Source organism: Mytilus edulis, unplaced genomic scaffold (genome assembly GCF_963676685.1).
Source record: "Mytilus edulis unplaced genomic scaffold, xbMytEdul2.2 SCAFFOLD_771, whole genome shotgun sequence".
Taxonomy (NCBI): domain Eukaryota; kingdom Metazoa; phylum Mollusca; class Bivalvia; order Mytilida; family Mytilidae; genus Mytilus; species Mytilus edulis.
Window position 1 is genome coordinate 1 of NW_027266999.1, and position 7,459 is coordinate 7,459.

At 35.0% G+C, this 7,459-nt stretch overlaps 1 long non-coding RNA gene across 1 annotated transcript; it reads right to left on the reverse strand.

Annotated features, from left to right (window-relative positions):
• Positions 1-6: 6 nt before the first annotated feature.
• LOC139504742 (uncharacterized) lies at positions 7-7,425 on the reverse strand. The gene is made up of 5 exons (XR_011659350.1): positions 7,392-7,425; positions 5,217-5,344; positions 3,694-3,921; positions 1,994-2,122; positions 7-130 (listed from the first exon to the last, which is right to left on the reverse strand). It is a non-coding gene; the product is annotated as an uncharacterized lncRNA (long non-coding RNA).
• Positions 7,426-7,459: the final 34 nt, after the last annotated feature.

Below are 7,459 nucleotides of genomic sequence, written 5' to 3' on the forward strand. Positions count from 1 at the left end.
TCTATGCTGCTGCGGCCGCGTCCCAAATTTCCTGAACAGATTGATGAATATTTGGATCCAACAGTCCCTGATCCTGATAATCATACATATAAACACTATGTTCCATCTCTAGTGAGTGTTATGTGGAATTCTGCAATTAAAAAACATGCATTTGAGTATAATGGTTGTGATGGTGACCTAGATTTTGACTCCCATGCAGCCCAAAAATGGGGATTTGCATGGAAAGAGAGATTAAAATGTGTAAAATGTGGTTTTGTTGGTCAATTTCACAAACTTTTTTATGAAGTAAATTCCCCTGCACCTGGTAGAAAGGCTGCAACCATTAATATGGCATACAGGCAGGCTTAATGACTACAAAAGAGGGACGAAAGATACCAAAGGGACAGTCAAACTCAATAAATCCAAAACAAACTGACAACGCCATGGCTAAAAATGAAAAAGACAAACAGAAAAACAATAGTACACACGACACAACATAGAAAACTAAAGAATAAACAACACGAACCCCACCAAAAACTAGGGGTGATCTCAGGTGCTCCGGAAGGGTAAGCAGATCCTGCTCCACATGTGGCACCCGTCGTGTTGCTTATGTGATTACAAATCCGGTAAATTGTCTAATTCGGTAGGTCATATTCATGAAAGGGAAGGGGATTGTAGTTACGACGTAAGGAACATATCCGATATCATTTGTGAAACGGTTTATTCCATAACGGTCAACCAACTCGTGATGGCGTCCGTAAAATTTACGAAGGGATGATTTCAACTTCACCATTTGGAACTCTTGGTTTAATAGCTTCCTTGTTAGCAGCAAACCTCTATCAAGAAAATTATGATAGGAAATGCAAGCACGGGAATATCGTATCAATTGGGAGATATATACCCCGTATGTAGGTGCTGCTGGAATGTTGCTACTTAGAAATACAACTATTTCGAACAAGAGTTTTCGAGATATCACTCTCACATGTAATGTTATTCCCGCAAATTTATCAGGTATGCAAAAGCTGGCCAATAAAGTTGGATCAGTTATTGTAAATTTTAACCGACAAGACATGAAAGATATAAGGGAAAGTCTTGTCGCTGAAAATGAAATGGTCGGTTATGCTAACCCTGTCTTAGTAAATGTTGAAACGGGATGGGCGATACAATAACCCAATATATAATAGTGATGTCACTGCGTTCCAAGCTGGAACCCAAGTTGTACAAACAATGGTTGAGAATAATACTAAATTAAAACAAATTGTTTAGTGTATATACTGGTAATAAGCTTTGCCAAGTTGCATCAAAGTTAAGAAATAAAGGCATTGAGGTATTGTGTCCAAATCATGCGGGACATTGTTCGGCAAATTTAGCAGAAGATTCAGTAATTGGAAATGAAACTGAATATGCTAGACAATGCACAATTGAACTAAATGATAACCTTAAAATTGCTCATGTTACTACTGATGGGGACAGCAAAGCTGTGAATGGTATTACAAATGCCCAATGTTCAAATGTTAAAGTCCTTCGAGATATAAAAAATCTTGGAAATAGCATGAAAAGGGCCGTACAAAACAGTACTTTTAGTTTGTCTATGTTCTCTGGTAAGAATAAAAGAAATCTGAAACACCGATTTGGGTTGGACCTTAAGGCACGGTGTACTGCAGAACTAACCTACGCATTTAAAGCACATAAAGGTGAATTATTTGCTGTGAAAAGTCATATGCCAGCAGTAATAAAGGCAATTGTGTTGTGCTACAGAGGTAGTTGTGGTATGTCGTGCCAAATCAATTCATATGTTTGTGCCGGTATGTCATCTGATCAATGGCAAAAGGGTTTTCTTCCAAATAAAGAGCCTCTAAAAATGACAAGTGATGATGAGGTTCTTGTTGAGAACTGTATCAATGTGCTGTTAGGTCCAAAAAGTTTGGATCTTGTACGCTTTTTAACTTCGACTCAAAAATGTGAAGCATTTAATCGTACATTGCAAAGGTGCAATCCCAAAATGGTTACTCACAGTAGAAATTTCTCAGGTCGTGTTCACACAGCGGTCCACATGAGAAATCACAAATTTGGTAACTCTACCATACTCCGTACAAAGGTACTGGGTGCAGAGCTTACTCCTGGCTCATCTGTCATAAAGCACCTAAAACAAAACCAACATATTGATGTTTATTGCAGCAAAAGAAAAATGTTAAAAGAACAAAATGTCTCAGGACTTTAACACGTCAGAGAAAATTTGACCTGCATGCTGCAAAACATTACAAAATTCATTATCGCAGTGGTATTGCAGATCCAAAGGTTCAATCTGAGAAGATATAATGAAAATAGTAAAAAAACATAATTTACATCTGTGTGGTTTTTATAGTGATTATCTCCCTTTGATTGTTGATGTACTTTCTAAAGTGTAAATATTGTGTATATATAAAGTGTGTGCATAAGGATTGTTTATTTTAACTGTTGTACCTTTTTAAAGCATGCAATCAGGGTATGGCAGATGTGTTTTACAGTGGACAGGATAAAGTCCACGGCATATTTGTCGGTCTTTGTTGACATGCTCGGTTCAAGCGATAGATGTTCAGCATTGACACACCGATTATTATGACAAATGTGTGACACCTGCATGTTTGAAGGCATTTCAAAATTGTTTGTGTGAAGCATTAAAGCAAATCTATGGCTGTACATAGTCTTTTTCTGTTTATTCCAAGGAAAAGTCACGGTCAGTTTAGAATATGGTGCCTTCCCTCCCCCCAATTTGCACAAAAAACAGCCGAGTGCACCATAGGCCTCAGAATTCAAGGATAGTCTTTGTTTTTGCTTTTCAATCCATTCATTGGTATTCATATTTGATTTAAATTCAAAGTAAAGGCAGGAAAATATACTTTTCAATGTCAAGGCTGCACGTGCGATTTCGCTTAAAGAGACATTTTTTTCCCTTCAAAATTGATTAAACTCTGTTTTTATCTTATATAGGAGTTATGAGAAAAATTCCAAGATTTTTTTTAATTTCGATGAGCGGTTTTTGAAATTTTTGAAAAATAGTCATAGTATCCTCCCTTAGCCACAACAGTAAATTTTCATCTAATTCTTGGCTTGTGTAGTGCTAAGGAAAACCCTTTTTGAAGTAATGAAACACTTTAAATCTAAAATGTCTTCACACAAAGTCTCTTAGTATTTGTTGGAGTACTTAAATCTCTAATTACTTAAGCCAAAAAAAATATCAATTAAATTTTATTTCATTTAAATTTGAATTTTTGGAGAAAAAAAATATGAAATTTGTCTTTTTTTAAAGAAATAAATAGGTTTTCAGACTTTAAACTTTGGTAAAAGGCAACAAAAAACAAAATTCAACATCTTAGCAGTAATTTTATTCAAACATATTGTAAAAATCTGATTAATCTATGTCCCCAGGTCACATTTTTATCAGCAGGTATAATATCTTTGGATTTACAACTTTCACAGGGGGTGTCAAAAATAGCTATAAATAGTAAAATGTATCCAATTTCCTGTTTCCAAATGCATATCAAATTATAATCATGTATTTTTATAGCTTTCATAGCTAAAAATATAAGCTTTAAGTGTAGTTTAGGCAAATCTATTGCAAGAAAATGGCTCGAAAGAGGAAGGCTCTATCTAAAAAATTTGGCTTTCAGAAAGGACACATCCCACCTGCCAAGGGTAAGAAATTAAAGTTTGAACCTAAAATTGAACCTGAACCTTTTATTCGGCTCCCATATACTGTTTTTCAGTCTAGAGTTCCACATAAAAATTCTAAAGTCTTTGAAGTTCCTGATGTTGAACAATCTGCCTGTCCTCCTATGCTGCTGCGGCCGCGTCCCAAATTTCCTGAACAGATTGATGAATATTTGGATCCAACAGTCCCTGATCCTGATAATCATACATATAAACACTATGTTCCATCTCTAGTGAGTGTTATGTGGAATTCTGCAATTAAAAAACATGCATTTGAGTATAATGGTTGTGATGGTGACCTAGATTTTGACTCCATGCAGCCCAAAAATGGGGATTTGCATGGAAAGAGAGATTAAAATGTGTAAAATGTGGTTTTGTTGGTCAATTTCACAAACTTTTTTATGAAGTAAATTCCCCTGCACCTGGTAGAAAGGCTGCAACCATTAATATGGGCATACAGGCAGGCTTAATGACTACAACTATTTCGAACAAGAGTTTTCGAGATATCACTCTCACATGTAATGTTATTCCCGCAAATTTATCAGGTATGCAAAAGCTGGCCAATAAAGTTGGATCAGTTATTGTAAATTTTAACCGACAAGACATGAAAGATATAAGGGAAAGTCTTGTCGCTGAAAATGAAATGGTCGGTTATGCTAACCCTGTCTTAGTAAATGTTGAAACGGTATGGGCGATACAATAACCCAATATATAATAGTGATGTCACTGCGTTCCAAGCTGGAACCCAAGTTGTACAAACAATGGTTGAGAATAATACTAAATTAAAACAAATTGTTAGTGTATATACTGGTAATAAGCTTTGCCAAGTTGCATCAAAGTTAAGAAATAAAGGCATTGAGGTATTGTGTCCAAATCATGCGGGACATTGTTCGGCAAATTTAGCAGAAGATTCAGTAATTGGAAATGAAACTGAATATGCTAGACAATGCACAATTGAACTAAATGATAACCTTAAAATTGCTCATGTTACTACTGATGGGGACAGCAAAGCTGTGAATGGTATTACAAATGCCCAATGTTCAAATGTTAAAGTCCTTCGAGATATAAGACATCTTGGAAATAGCATGAAAAGGGCCGTACAAAACAGTACTTTTAGTTTGTCTATGTTCTCTGGTAAAAATAAAAGAAATCTGAAACACCGATTTGGGTTGGACCTTAAGGCACGGTGTACTGCAGAACTAACCTACGCATTTAAAGCACATAAAGGTGAATTATTTGCTGTGAAAAGTCATATGCCAGCAGTAATAAAGGCAATTGTGTTGTGCTACAGAGGTAGTTGTGGTATGTCGTGCCAAATCAATTCATATGTTTGTGCCGGTATGTCATCTGATCAATGGCAAAAGGGTTTTCTTCCAAATAAAGAGCCTCTAAAAATGACAAGTGATGATGAGGTTCTTGTTGAGAACTGTATCAATGTGCTGTTAGGTCCAAAAAGTTTGGATCTTGTACGCTTTTTAACTTCGACTCAAAAATGTGAAGCATTTAATCGTACATTGCAAAGGTGCAATCCCAAAATGGTTACTCACAGTAGAAATTTCTCAGGTCGTGTTCACACAGCGGTCCACATGAGAAATCACAAATTGGTAACTCTACCATACTCCGTACAAAGGTACTGGGTGCAGAGCTTACTCCTGGCTCATCTGTCATAAAGCACCTAAAACAAAACAACATATTGATGTTTATTGCAGCAAAAGAAAAATGTTAAAAGAAACAAAATGTCTCAGGACTTTAACACGTCAGAGAAAATTTGACCTGCATGCTGCAAAACATTACAAAATTCATTATCGCAGTGGTATTGCAGATCCAAAGGTTCAATCTGAGAAGATATAATGAAAATAGTAAAAAAACATAATTTACATCTGTGTGGTTTTCATAGTGATTATCTCCCTTTGATTGTTGATGTACTTTCTAAAGTGTAAATATTGTGTATATAAAAGTGTGTGCATAAGGATTGTTTATTTTAACTGTTGTACCTTTTTAAAGCATGCAATCAGGGTATGGCAGATGTGTTTTACAGTGGACAGGATAAAGTCCACGGCATATTTGTCGGTCTTTGTTGACATGCTCGGGTTCAAGCGATAGATGTTCAGCATTGACACACCGATTATTATGACAAATGTGTGACACCTGCATGTTTGAAGGCATTTCAAAATTGTTTGTGTGAAGCATTAAAGCAAATCTATGGCTGTACATAGTCTTTTTCTGTTTATTCCAAGGAAAAGTCACGGTCAGTTTAGAATATGGTGCCTTCCCTCCCCCCAATTTGCACAAAAAACAGCCGAGTGCCCCATAGGCCTCAGAATTCAAGGATAGTCTTTGTTTTTGCTTTTCAATCCATTCATTGGTATTCATATTTGATTTAAATTCAAAGTAAAGGCAGGAAAATATACTTTTCAATGTCAAGGCTGCACGTGCGATTTCGCTTAAAGGTGTCATACCACCAATTAAAAGTCCCTATCTGTTCAACCAAATTTTGCAATTTTCACAGCTTTCTAAATATTTTACCTTAAGTTTAACTTCATAGAAACTAGGTATATCCTGAATCGTACAGGTGTCACCTTTCTGCATGCCAATTTTCAACATACATTCAAAATCATATAAGAAAGCAGAGAGCTTCCGAAAGGAGGTACCCCTAAAAATAACCCCTGGTTTTCTGGAAATCTTAAATTAGTATACTATGGAGCGCATTAATCCTCAATTTTTAATGCAAACTCATAGACAGGTAAATTTTTGGCTCAAAATGGTCTTAATATATTTCTCTTTCAACAAAGTTTCATTTCTGCAAATTTTGTTCGTTAGTTAAGGTGAACAATGACATCAAATGCACTATTTTTTGTCCGAGTAGGCTACTTTCACATACGTTCTAAATTTGAGGGAGTAATTGGTGGTATGACACCTAAAGAGACATTTTTTTCCCTTCAAAATTGATTAAACTCTGTTTTTATCTTTATATAGGAGTTATGAGAAAAATTCCAAGATTTTTTTTAATTTCGATGAGCGGTTTTTGAAATTTTTGAAAAATAGTCATAGTATCCTCCCTTAGCCACAACAGTAAATTTTCATCTAATTCTTGGCTTGTGGTAGTGCTAAGGAAAACCCTTTTTTGAAGTAATGAAACACTTTAAATCTAAAATGTCTTCACACAAAGTCTCTTAGTATTTGTTGGAGTACTTAAATCTCTAATTACTTAAGCCAAAAAAAATATCAATTAAATTTTATTTCAATTTAAAATTTGAATTTTTGGAGAAAAAAAATTGAAAATTTGTCTTTTTTTAAAGAAATTAATAGGTTTTCAGACTTTAAACTTTGGTAAAAGGCAACAAAAAAACAAAATTCAACATCTTAGCAGTAATTTTATTCAAACATATTGTAAAAATCTGATTAATCTATGTCCCCAGGTCACATTTTTATCAGCAGTATAATATCTTTGGATTTACAACTTTCACAGGGGGTGTCAAAAATAGCTATAAATAGTAAAATGTATCCAATTTCCTGTTTCCAAATGCATATCAAATTATAATCATGTATTTTTATAGCTTTCATAGCTAAAAATATAAGCTTTAAGTGTAGTTTAGGCAATCTATTGCAAGAAAATGCTCGAAAGAGGAAGGCTCTATCTAAAAAATTTGGCTTTCAGAAAGGACACATCCCACCTGCCAAGGGTAAGAAATTAAAGTTTGAACCTAAAATTGAACCTGAACCTTTTATTCGGCTCCCATATACTGTTTTTCAGTCCTAGAGTTTCACATAAAAATTTCTAAAGTCTTTG